Raw genomic sequence first — 13264 nt, 5'->3', positions numbered from 1 at the left:
GCTTATGTCATGGGCTACCAAAGCCCCATGGAGATTGTGCAGATCGTGGTCAGTATGAGGCGCGCAGGTGCCGCGAACAGATTCGGCGCAGATCTGGACAGCGTGGTCGAATTTCTGCAATGCTGGAGCCAGGGAGCATCAATGTCATTGATTGTTGTGCCAAGATGAAACACCTTGAGCAGAGGAACAACTCTCCAGAAGAAATCGTGGGCTGAAATGGCCTGGTTGAAGAGTTATGAAATCTCCAAGCAAGGTAGGTCCTGTCTGGCTATGGCAGACACAGAACAGAGATTGGGGATTTTCACAATGCTGAGCTCCAGATGGTCCAATGTCCTGGATTGATGTGATACATGGAAGCTTTATGAGTTGGGGAATACTTTTCCAGAAGGAAGCTCCAAGAGATTTGACCTATGGAGTGAGATATAAGCAGTTCAATCTGACAGGGTGCTGCTGGCTATGGCTGCCATGGAAGCTTCAGTGAGAGTAGAGTTGAGAAAAGAAGTCATACACTGACACTGAGCTGGATGGAGGTTCAGAAGAATCAAGAGAGGCTGGAGAAGCAATGCCATGCCCAACTGGGCTCTGATACCATGTTAGAAATGCGGGATCTAGAGCATGACATAACTGGAAGCTATGGAGGATGGAAGGAGAAGTGTAGACTCATGATGGAATGGACACTGTTTGTTACACAAGTGAATTAGGTTCCAAGATTGAGACTTGGACTCATAAACACAATCTTGTGTATGTGGACAATGACATTGACACTCTACTGAAATGAAAAGAGTACTATCATTGCATTAAGAAAGGAAGCAAGTACAATGCTTTATAGGAAAGTAGGAAACTGCAGTAGGCACTATTGTGCATATGGGATAATTTAGCCTGCATATCCTTGACCCTGAGATTCCATACAAAGAGGCTGTTTGAGTGTGATTGCTGATTCTCAACAGATACCCTATTGACAGGTTGACATATAGTGGCTACACTGCAAAGCATTATGCTTACATGATAAAAGTGATGGAGATCAAAGAACCAGGTACATATGCTGAAGCAGTGGAAAATGAGAACTGGTGTGCAGCCATGGATGAAGAAATGAATGCCTTGGCTGAAAATAAGACATGGGATCTTCTGCCACTTCCTGAACGAAAAAAGACCATTGGCTGCAAATGGGTCTACAAAATTAAATGCAAGTCAGATGGCAGTGTGGAAAGGTACAAAGCCAGGCTAGTTGCTAGGGGGTATGCCCAATAGTATGGACTTGATTATGAGGAAACATTCATCCCTGTTGCCAAGATGGCAACCATACGCACTGTGATTGCCTTGGCTGCTGCTAAAGGCTGGAAATTATAGCAGATGGACGTTAAGAATGCATTTCTTAATGGTGACTTAGCAGAGGATGTCTATATGGTTCAGCCAGAAGGGTATGTTCACCCTAATTTTCAACATTATGTATGCAAGCTGAAAAAGGCACTGTATGGGCTGAAGCAGGCTCCGAGAGCTTGGCATGCTAGGATAATAACTACTTGCAAAGGTTGGGATTTACTGTTGGTAGGGCTGATCACAACCTATTTACAAAGAAGACTGACAGTGGCTTGGTAGTGCTGGTCATATATGTTGATGATTTGATAATCACTGGTAATGATGACTTGGACATATAGCATGTAATGAAGATGCTGAAATCTGAATTTGACATGAAAGATCTCGGTGAGTTGAAGTACTTTTTGGGTATTGAGGTAATCAAGGCTGAAATTGGTTTATGGCTGATGCAGAAACATTATGCCATGGAAATGCTAAAGAAGTATGGCATGGCTAAATGCAAACCATTGGATACACCCCTTGATCAGAATGTCAAGCTGGACATTAGCACTGGAGCTGAAATTCAGGATGTGACTATGTACAGGCAGATGGTTGGAAGTCTGATCTACTTGACCATCACTAGGCCAAATTTGAGTTATGCAATTGAACTCATAAGTCAGTTTATGCAGAAGCCCAGGAAGCCACATTTGGATGCTGTTAGGCGGATTATGAGATATGCTAAGTCCACTGTAGATTATGGGTTGCTGTATATGAGAGATAAGCCCTTGAAACTAGTTGAATACACTGATGCAGATTGGGCAGGATTCTCATATGATCACAGATCTACGAGTGGTTATGCTTTTGGCCTTGGAAGTGGGATGATCAGCTGGAGCAGCAAGAAGCAACCAACAGTTGCATTGTCTAGTACTGAGGCAGAATAGAGGGGTGCTACTTCGGCAGCATGTGAGATTTCATGGCTGCTCAAGCTTATGGCTGATTTGGATATTCAGGTGGATGCTCCAGTGACCTTATTATGTGACAATCTCAGTAGTGTACTCCTGTCAACGAATCTAGTATACCATGCCAGGACAAAACACATAGAGGTACACTACCATTTTATCAGAGAGACAGTTCTTGGAGGGAGAGTAGATCTTATGCATGTGAAGACTGATGAACAGGTTGCAGCTATCTTTACCAAGTTCTTGGGTAAAGATAAGTTTAGTAGTTTTAGACAGCTACTTGGAGTTCATCAGATGATTTGAGCTTGAGGGGGAGTGTTAGAATATCAAGCTCATACTATTCTCCTGTTAGTATGTATGACTGACATTAGTCTTGTCCAGCTATATCAGCAAGTGTGGGACATTAAATAAGTCAGTGGTCTTAGACCCAGTGTGAATGGTCCTACGGACCTTAGTACTATTGTATACACTTACTCTATGTGTGTGGTTAAGTGAGTATGAATGAATGAAGAAGAACAGAGCATGCTTGCTCCTCACTTTGTCTCTGCCTCTCTCAATCTCAACATCTCCTCGACCTCGGAAAGAGCCACGGCCTCTGCCACCTCTACCACGCTGGCTAGAGTAAAGAACAGTGTCTCTGCTTTGAGACGTACTAGAACTTGTATTCAGCCCAAGCTTAACTTCCTCATGTAGCAACAAAGCAATCAGCTCATCCCAATCAGGGGATTCAACTCTCATACAAATAGACATATCAAATGCTTTATACTCTTTGCTAAGTCCATTCAATGTCACTGCAATTATATCATCCTCAACACTGAAGTTCCAATGGTGGCAAGCTAATCCGGTATGTTCTTGATCTCTATAGTGTAGGCCTGAATGCTTTTGCCATTCCTAGACATGTTATTGAACTGTTGCTTTAGCTAAATCTTTCTTTCATGTGTTACATTTCCATAATTCTTCATGAGTATGTCCCATGCATCCTTTGGAGAACTGCATCCAGTAATCTGTATAACCATAGCATCTGATATACATAAGGAAAACCAATGTAACACCTTGCATGCTCTCTCAATCCATAGCTTATGAGCCCTTTTATGATCATTTGTCGTATTCATTTCATGCATTTCAAGTTCAGCCTCATCACGTATACATAAGTCCCAATAACCTCTGCTAACCAAAAATTTCTTCATATGGAACTTCCATACAGAAAAAATTTTGTCATCTAGCTTTTCTCCCACAATTTGAGTGATATTGTTAGTGCCTTGAGAATTTTCCATAGTTACAGCTTAGGTATTCAAATATGTATACAACCTGTAAGTATCTAACTCCTTTTCCTACAGCTCAGGAGCAATTTTCTACTATTCATGACAGTTTTTCTGACAACCTGCTTGTTGTAAACTGTATTCCAACAATGAAAAAACACAGCCAATTGAGCATAAACCAAGCTCAAATCAATTCAAAACATTCTATGGTAGTGGCAAAACATCCCAGCAACAAACTATGTCCATACAAGTATCAATGTTTGTACTGTATGCAAGTAGCAGTACCAAATACAACTAGCCCACTGCTATAACAAGAAATATTTTGCTGTTAGAAAAAGAGTATTCAAACCTCAAAACAACCCCAAAATATCTCATTCAGTTGCCACTCTATGCAGGAGTTGATACATGTCCAATTGGTCAGAATATATTACATGTATGTCAAGTGAAGATGATAGGTATCCTTCTTGCAGACAATAACCAATCAATAGCCTGGTATAACCAGCAACAAATCAGTCCAAAATTTGGACTTTCAGCACTCACAATATCCCAAAAATCATCTACCACTCAAGTGGTATGATCCAAGCATTTATCACTAGCAAGTAAGCATCACATATACTTCAACCCTGTAGGTACATTGTTTCCAAATTCAGGACAGCAACCAGTTCACTATTTCCAACCTGCAAATAAGCTCCAAAACTGAGCATTTAACACTCCAATATCATGCTCAAATGCATGATAATAAGGGAATATACATTGTTAGGATGAAAGCCACTAGTGCCCTGGAATCACATGTTGTTTACTGCAATAAATAGCCAATCTGCATAGGTCTATGTTGAATATCTCAAAATGTGTGAGAAATTTGAAAAAAAATTTCTTCTTCAAAGTTGTAGACCACATTGAAATGGTCAGGAATAGTGGACCCTTCTCCAAAAATCATTTTTGTAGCTAGATATAGCTTCTGCAAAAAAACGGACTACAGGCATAGTTTCCTTTGATGACGTTTTCTTCAGATCTTATGTCTTGATGTCAAATGGCCACTGCCAAGCCTTCAGGCTTCAGACGTTCAAGTTTTGATACCATGTTGGAAGAGAGGGAGAGAGATAGAGTGGAGCAGAAGATGAGCCTCAGCTCATTGTTGTTCTTCTTCCATTATTCTTCCATCATACTAACTGAAAGAGACTTACACACATAGGTATGACTAACCAAGACTAACTGTGGTTAAGTCATTGACTACACCAACTTATTGAATGTCACACATGTGTACAACAATATCCAGCTAATGTCAGTCACACACATAAAGATAGACTAATTGAAGAGTAACGGGAGCTTGATATTCTAACGGGGGGTTGGAGGTGGCACACATGTGCCCCTCCTCCCTGTTATCATCATCGTCCTCATCATCATCGACATCCTCACTGCCATCGCCTCAAACTCCCCGTCGTCTTGCCTTTACAATCATTGACGGTCAGTGCAGCTTCCCCTCGCTCCGCCAACTGGTGACGCCAATAGGGGGCGTTACAAATTTTAGTTTAAATTTAGTTATTGAAGGGGAGGGTCTTACGGCCCATGGAAATATTACATTTCTCCACTCATAATTGTTCATTCCTCTAACAAAATCATGGGATTTGTTCTTAAATATTTTTCAAGTATTGATAATATCTCCCATTACCATACCCATCATGACTTAGCAAGGAAATAATATGGGATATGAATGATCCCAAAGCTTGGGGTTTCTCCACTCATAATCATTCATTACTCTCACAAAGTCCTAGGATTTATTCTTAGGTATTTTTCAAGGTGTTGATAATACCTTCCATCACTATATCCATCATGACTAAGCAAGGTCATAATATGGAGTATTTTCAACTTGTTTATCGGGGGTCAAAGGTCACCGTTATCTAGCCACCTATATTTACTTTGTACATAGTGCTTGCACACTTGTATACCTAAAAGTTGCATATATCCATTGCTCTCACTTTATTTTTTGTTCTTTTTAGGACAGCAGAATAAGGAATAACAACATATATTGTGAATATTAGAGTTCCCATGCTTGAACCTCTGTAGCTCTTGTATCCTCTTCCTTCTGCTTATGCTCTCATTGTCGAGAAGACAAGCTCAATACTTGTGGATTGATGATGGACTACCTGGTTAGATCGGTCTACACATCTACACTTAGCACATCAATAGTCATTACAATCCTCACTGTCCACCCACTGACTTATCACTTATTAGATTTAGTTTGTTACACCTAGCTATAGAGTTTGTACATTTATATTGGCCAATCAGTTAGTATAGTTAGTTATGCATTATTTGACTTAGTAGGCCACTTTTCTTTATGTTGTATCTTATTCTTTGCATATATTATATTGTCTATGAAGGAAAAAGAAGAAATCAACAAGAAAATGTTTTGGCCTTCATCTCTCTTCTGCTATTCTTGAGTGAGCACCCTCTTAGGTGTATGGTATGTGTTTGTTAGAGCAGCTAAAGCAAGTCCCCCCACCATGTGATTTGTGACATGGTATGAGAACCGCACCATTGAGAGAGGTTAGGTTTGAAGGCTGAAGGAGAAGAAGTAAGGATTCAAGGAAGCAAACAACATGTGAGAAGCTCTCCCATTTTTCCACTCTTTCTCTTAAATAGAGTCTTTGAAGGCACTAAAAGCAAAGCAAAGAAAAAAATCTCATATTGTTCTGAGATTAAATGTATTATCAAAGCATTGTATATTCTGTAGATTGGCCCTTTAGGGCTTTGCCACCACTGCTTTTTTGGCCATTTGAGGCCATTCTAGGCTCCATTTTAGACTTTCAAGGTTATGGATAGTAGTTTCAAGGTATACTACGATTTCAGCTGTGTTGACCAAAAGTGAATACATATGTTATAAATTTTAAATCTATAAATTCCGAGGTCTTTGTCAAGAGGCAAACACAAGTTTTATCTACTAAAAAGTTGCAAATTACATATATTATTAAGTAATCAATGAAAAAGAATACTTGGTGTATTGCTATGCACTTATTATGAAATGTTACAAAAGACTTGCTTGATGTTTTGTATTAATTTTGTGATAATAGTAGAGAAGTGAAAAACCCATCATGGAGAAGCTAGACAAGAACAACTGCCCATCATAGAAATTCCATGTGATGAACTATCTTATTGAAAAATGTCTCTTTGAGTTTGTTTTAGGTGAAGAAAATGAGCCACAATTGAGTGACCATGTGACTGAAGATGAATTAAAGGCGTGGAAAGAATGGAATGCAAAAGAAAAAAAGGTGATGCATTGGCTATTTACAGTCATTGATAACACTATGTTGGGGCATATTAGAAATGCAAAAAGTTTACATGCAACTGGACTATATTTGAAAATGTTTTTTGTGAATACAAAGGCAAGAAAGTTTCAGCTCAAGCAAGAGTTGAATACTTTGAACAAAAGTAAAAATGTATGTCAATATGTTTTGAAGGTGAGGAGCATTGCAACTTCTTTGGCAATGATTAATGCAATGCATGATGATGATGATTTGGTTTCATCTACTTTAGGTGGTCTCAACAATGAGAAGACATGGAAGCCATTTGTCACTTCTGTATATGTATGGAAGCCTTTTCTAGTCCCTTTCTAGTTTTTGATAAGTTGGTCTCTCTCATGATCACTGAAGAGATCAAAATGGAAGTGAATCATCTGAAAGAATGGTAAGCAAGTCCAAGTATTTTACTCAAGTTTAGAAAGGGAAAACTACAAATCCTCTTCAAGAGGCCGTAGTATGGGACATCTTAGTAATAACCAATAAAATAGATTGAATTAGCAACTCCGTGAAATACACGTTTCAAGAGGCCATGGAAACTTTAGAGGCAAGGAGAGCTCTAGAGAAAGAGATGGATGGTAGAATATAGGGTCTAGAAATTATGATATTGTTTGTCATTATTGTGGCAAAACATGTCATATTGTAGCCCATTGTTATGCTAAGGAGAATAATATTTGTAATGGTGAATTGCAACAAGGAAACTATGCATTGTCTTCATTATAGAATGAAGACAAAAATGAGCATCTATTTGTTGTGTAGCATATGATGAATACTGTTATAGGAAATGAGACATATGGCAATGTATGGTATGTTGATATAGGTCCATCTAATCACATGACCAATCATACCAAATGGTTTAGAGAAATATAGGAATTATAAAATATATGTTATGTACAAATAGGTGATGATTGTTTTTTTATCCTTGCATGATGGATGAACAAAGAGTTTGTCAAATATATTACATGTGCCATCCATCACGAACAATTTGATGTCTATCATAGAGCAAGGCTTGTAGGTTTGATTTAATGCAAAAAATCACTTTGTAGAAGACTTTAATGATAACTGCAGGTTGGTTGCAAAAAGAAGTAGTTGGCCGCATGTTCACTTTAGATGTTGAAATTCTTGCTATGAATACTACTATGTATGCTAAAGAAAAAGGAGTGGTTGTGGACATTGAAATAAGGCACAAATGGATTGGATATGCAGATGTGCAAAGACTAAAACTAATGTAATCCAAAGGGTTTGTTATAGGGCTACCTACTTTTAGAGTTGCAAAATTTTATAAAGCATGTGAAGCATGTCTATTTGGTAAGTAGGAAAGACAACCTTTTTTGCATGATAGAGATGTGAGTGGAAATATATTTGATGTTGTATATATACAAATGTTTGGGGGCCTATATAGAACATATCACTTGGTGGTAGTAAATATTTTATCGCATCTATTAATTATTGTTCAAGAAAGCTATGGGTATATTTCATGAAGGAAAAGAGTGATGTGTTTAAGCACTTCAAAACTTTAAAGGCTATTATTGATACATAAACAAGCTTGAAAGTTAAGTGTTTAAGATCAAATGGAGAGAGAAAGTATCTTGCTAATGAGTTTAGTGACTTTTCAAATGGACATTTATACCTATGGTAGGCAATTCATGTGCTGCCTGGCCCCAACCTGCGCTTAGCAAGATTTCAAATGCTTTTCCAAGTGTTTAGACTTTAGAATTTGTATTGACGAATTCTTATCAATGTCCAACAAGTCCTATAGACTTGTGATATTTATTTAATTTCCAGATATGATAGTTTCAAGGTTGTCAAGTATTTCATAATTATTTTTTCTTCAACATTCTAGATATTTTTGGTTAGGTTTTCTCGTTGATTCATATATGGGTTAACTCATGATATTGACGCTCTCACTAGTATAATCATTAATATCAACATTGCATGTGGTTTTAGTAAGAAAATAATTTTTATTTTATTCTACTCATATTTTATGGTTTAATCGACAGTGTCCAACTATTTGTTGAACTTTCAACGTTATCTAAAGAGATCAATTTTCATTTAGGTATGTCCTAAGTGCAATGTTGATTGTTTTTTTGAAAACTTTACTCTAGGCAATGCAAAAATCATAAGTGTATTTTTTTTTCATCTTTCAGACATCGAATTATATTTTCACACATCTAATTTATGCACGTCTAGTATATATTTTTATATTAAAAATTTTGTTGATTTAATGCATTGATTACTTCATGATATTATCTAAATAAATTTTTTATAAATTATTATAAAACTCATATGTATCTATTTATCATTAGCAAAATGAAATAGAGATAGTCACTTTTATGAAAAAATTATAAAATATTTCCTTCCCTAACAATGTCTACCATTTTTCTGTTATTTTGATCACATGCGTCATTAATGAAATAACAATAAATATTAAAAAAATAAATCATAATTAATATTTTTTTAATGACAGGTATATAATCATTTTCCAAGTGAAAGAGTCTTTTCACTGAATAGCTAATTATTATATTACTTAGATTATTTTTCTAAGTGGAAGTTCGTATGCATTTTCTTTAGAATGTGTTTATAATCGTTTAAAGCCATATAAGTGATAAGCTTATAAAACATTAATGTTTTTCAAGCCGATGAGATATTACCTCTCTCAGGTTTGTTATAATGGGGTTTTTGCCAATTCCTACTACGTCATTTTCTCCATCGGCCGCATTCCTTGCTTCCCTTGCTTCAAATGGGCTTTTTCAATTTCTGCGACCTCACCGAGCCATCCAACGTTAGACAAAATTGACGTGGTAGTTTAGGGAGAGTTGATGGTTGTCTAGAAAATTTTTGCCAATGTTTCACTTAGCGATATGGTCATATGGGGCGAAGGCATAACAGGGGGTAGAGAAAATGAAAATGAGGCATCAATTTTGCAAGAGGGAATCAAATTGGCCTTTGCCCCTCATGTTTGAGAAGGCATATCTCTCTCTCACACTCTCTTACTCTCAAATTTAAACAATACGATGGCCTATGAATCTCTCTTTCTCTCTCTCTCTCAATTGACATAAAGGGGGGGAGGGGTATTTTTCTCTTTCAAGCTTCAAAGCTTCAATGGATAAGTGATGGGACCTAAAACGGGCCGGCACTGGCTCATGCACTAGCCGGACCCCTATCATGCGCTCAACAACCCCACGGCCTCACGGCCAGGAGCGTGGATGACACATACATCATCTTCCTAAACATCTTGCGTTTGTACTATGTCTTGTAGTCCAACTCTAACCCAATTAACACTCCTTAGAGGGAGTCCCAACACATTGCCAAATAGCCCGAAGTACAAACATATGAGGTCCTCCAACGGCTGACTGCCACTACCTCACTGCGACTCCTACACCTTGGGGATTGGCCCCTCGATGCGTTTCTAAACATATATAACATACGAACACAAACTTCTCTCTTTTATGATTCGCGTATTTCCAAGAGATATACCATGCTTCCTCACTTTCTTTCCCCTAGATCCAATGCCTAGCCTACAGCTTGGACAACCTTACTCACTCAACGTTGGTCATATTCCTCTAAAAAACAATTGCTATGCATCCAAGAGGTATTATCTGATACATTTTAAATTTCATGCTTCATGCAAATTGTGAATGGCTACGTGCTCAAACAATTAAGAAAATTAGCATTGGTGCTTAGTGTAAAAGCATTCTTTCAATGAATTTCTCTATCACTCGTATACGGCGTTGCATGAACCTAGCACCGAGAAACCCTCATGCTACTAGGTTCTTAATCTTTAAATATCATCCAATCTATATGGTATGCATAAAAAACCAACAAGCTTTTCATCATTTCATTCAACGTTTACACACTTTTCATACACTTCACCCCCTCACCATGGTTGTGCATGGTGCATAGGTTTAGGGTTCATTTTCCACATTTGTATTGCATAAAAAGCCATAAAACTCACTAAAACAAAAAGGTAGGGCTGAACTGAGGCTAAAACTTATACTTCAGACCCCCCATACATCCACAAACATGAATCTTATTTTTCCTTAATTTTCGGCACTCAAAATCCATTTTTTCCCTATTTTTTCCTTATTTTCCCTATTTTTCTCTTATTTTTTTAATAATTAATGACTGAAAATTCAAAATGAGTTGTGGGCTGTGGCCTTAAGTTCATTTGCAGTAAAAAGACAAGTTTAGTTGATGTGTCTTATGATTTTTTTCCATTGATATCTCAAAAACACCCAATTTTCCCATATTTTGCATATTTACGGGTTTTTCACTACTAATTTCATTCACAACACTTATGATTTTCTAATTTTCTAAGCATAAACAGTTGAAAGACATTGAAGACAACATTATAATGCATTATCATCTCATGGGAACAAGAATTCATGAAGCAAATTGTATAAAAACACCATTTTCCTTTGTAAAAATGAGATTACCGTTCTTTGCGGGTTGCGGGTTTTTATTTGCCATATCTCGGGACTGATTTCCAGCCACCATTAATGCTCATGACAGTCCACAATCAGCAATCTTCAATCTTCTTGCACTATGGAGCAATCCGATCTTCATTGGACAAGCATCCATCATCCATTCTTCTTCTTCCTCTTCACCACATGAATCTGCCTTTAGGGGAGAGAGAGGGAGGAGAGAGAAAGACTGAAATCAGAGATCTTCACAGAGACCGCCATTGGAGGAGTGACACACGGCAATAGAGTCCACAGACAGGGGGGATTCAAGCCCCATGATCAATTGGGGGGTTGTTTGCAGCAGTCATGATGCCTCCTCCATCCAAGAAGCGCAATTGTCGGGCGCCATCTTCCTCCACATTTTCTCCACGTTTTTCCACTCATATGCATGAAAAGTTTCATGCTACATTTAAATTTTGGGCTCCCAAGGGTCACTTGCCCATTTTGGCCAAATTTTATCCACCTCTTCGCATCTTGACCGGTTTCTTGGCCATTTCCCCGTCCGGACTCCAAATTGAGCTCTGAAAAATCCTGGGCGTCCGTCGAATCCACAAACATATCTGCACATAAACAACCAAAGGAAAAAATCAAGCTGATACAAAATAATTAGATACTAAACGCAGCACAACACTCACCCTACCCCCTGACAGAACCAAGGCATGACATCCACAAGGAGTAGGCCTAGCATAATCTGATAAGAGGTCCGAAGCTAGTCACTACCCAACTGCTCCAACACGGCCAAACTAAAAAGATCTATCAAAGAGGTTCTCCTAAGTGGTGGTCTGAACTACCTACCTAACTAAGGACAACACAACTAGGAGCTCATATTAGGCGAGGACTCTTATAGCCTGATCAAGAAGTATTTTCTTGTAGCACATTGCTTCTTCTCTTAGGGTTTTTATTTCCTATACTTGGGCATGTAAAAAGGAGGGAGTTGAGCGTAGTGACCCAAGGAGAACAGGGCATCGGCCTCAGGTCCTGTCTCGGTATCTAAGAACCTACCAAGCCCTCGCAAGGCGACACTTAATCCTTTTTTGACGCTCACTTTTATTTTTGCTCCAACCTTCCTTATTTTCTTCTTTTCTAGCAAGATACCACCCCTAGGAAGACAAGGCATCGGCCCCGGGTCTGACTCGTCCCCAAGAACCTACCAGGCCTTCGCAAGGCGATGATCAACTACTTATACATTTTCATTCCTTTTCTTTTCTTTGATAGGGGTTAGAACCCCTTTTTACACACCTTTGTATTTATATTTATTAGCTTTAGGATATTCAGGGTTTCTTTTTCTTTATCCTCATTTTTCCTTCTGGCAGGCTTCTCTAACTGCCTCACAACTAACAAGAACTCCTAGAATAGCTGCTTAGTAGGCTAGCAGAACAGGGTCACTAGGACTCCCTTCTAAAACAGGTCTTCCAATGCCTTGACAATGTCTTGACAGGAGGCAATGACTACTCAGACTTCCCTCAAATATACTGAACCTAAACCTCGGGACTTCATGCCTTGGTCGCCGGTCCCCAATAAGAAACGAAAAACCCCTTAACAAGTACACAAACGCATATAGCATAAAAACCACAGTACTTATAAAGGATAGATATCACCTGGATAGGGCCATGAGAAGCTTCCACGCAACAAAGAGGCTCCTTCCAAGCTCGTCTTCAAACCTGTCTAGCACAAAACTAAAACAAGAAACCATTAACCGCACCTGTACTAAACAAACAACTGGCTCTCTTGGCCTAACGAGATCTGGACGTAATATCCAAAGCAGCTAGCATTTCTAGCTTAAAACTAGATAGGTCATTTTAGTCCACGTAATGCTGATATTCTTGGCATATACATCACACCCTCTCAGACTACCCAGGGTGCCAAGGATAGCATATCATAGGTCAACTAACCCCATGCTACTCATGCAAGTAAGCTAAAAGCTTGATCTTGTATGGTTTTTTTTTTTAAATCTTAGGGTTTTCTTCCTGTATAGCTACAAGTCCAAGCCTTTCCAC

This window comes from Lygodium microphyllum, chromosome 24, assembly GCF_053477565.2.
Source record: "Lygodium microphyllum isolate KBCC chromosome 24, Lygodium_microphyllum_v1.1.10, whole genome shotgun sequence".
Lineage (NCBI taxonomy): Eukaryota > Viridiplantae > Streptophyta > Polypodiopsida > Schizaeales > Lygodiaceae > Lygodium > Lygodium microphyllum.
Note: the sequence above shows the minus strand (reverse complement) of the source record.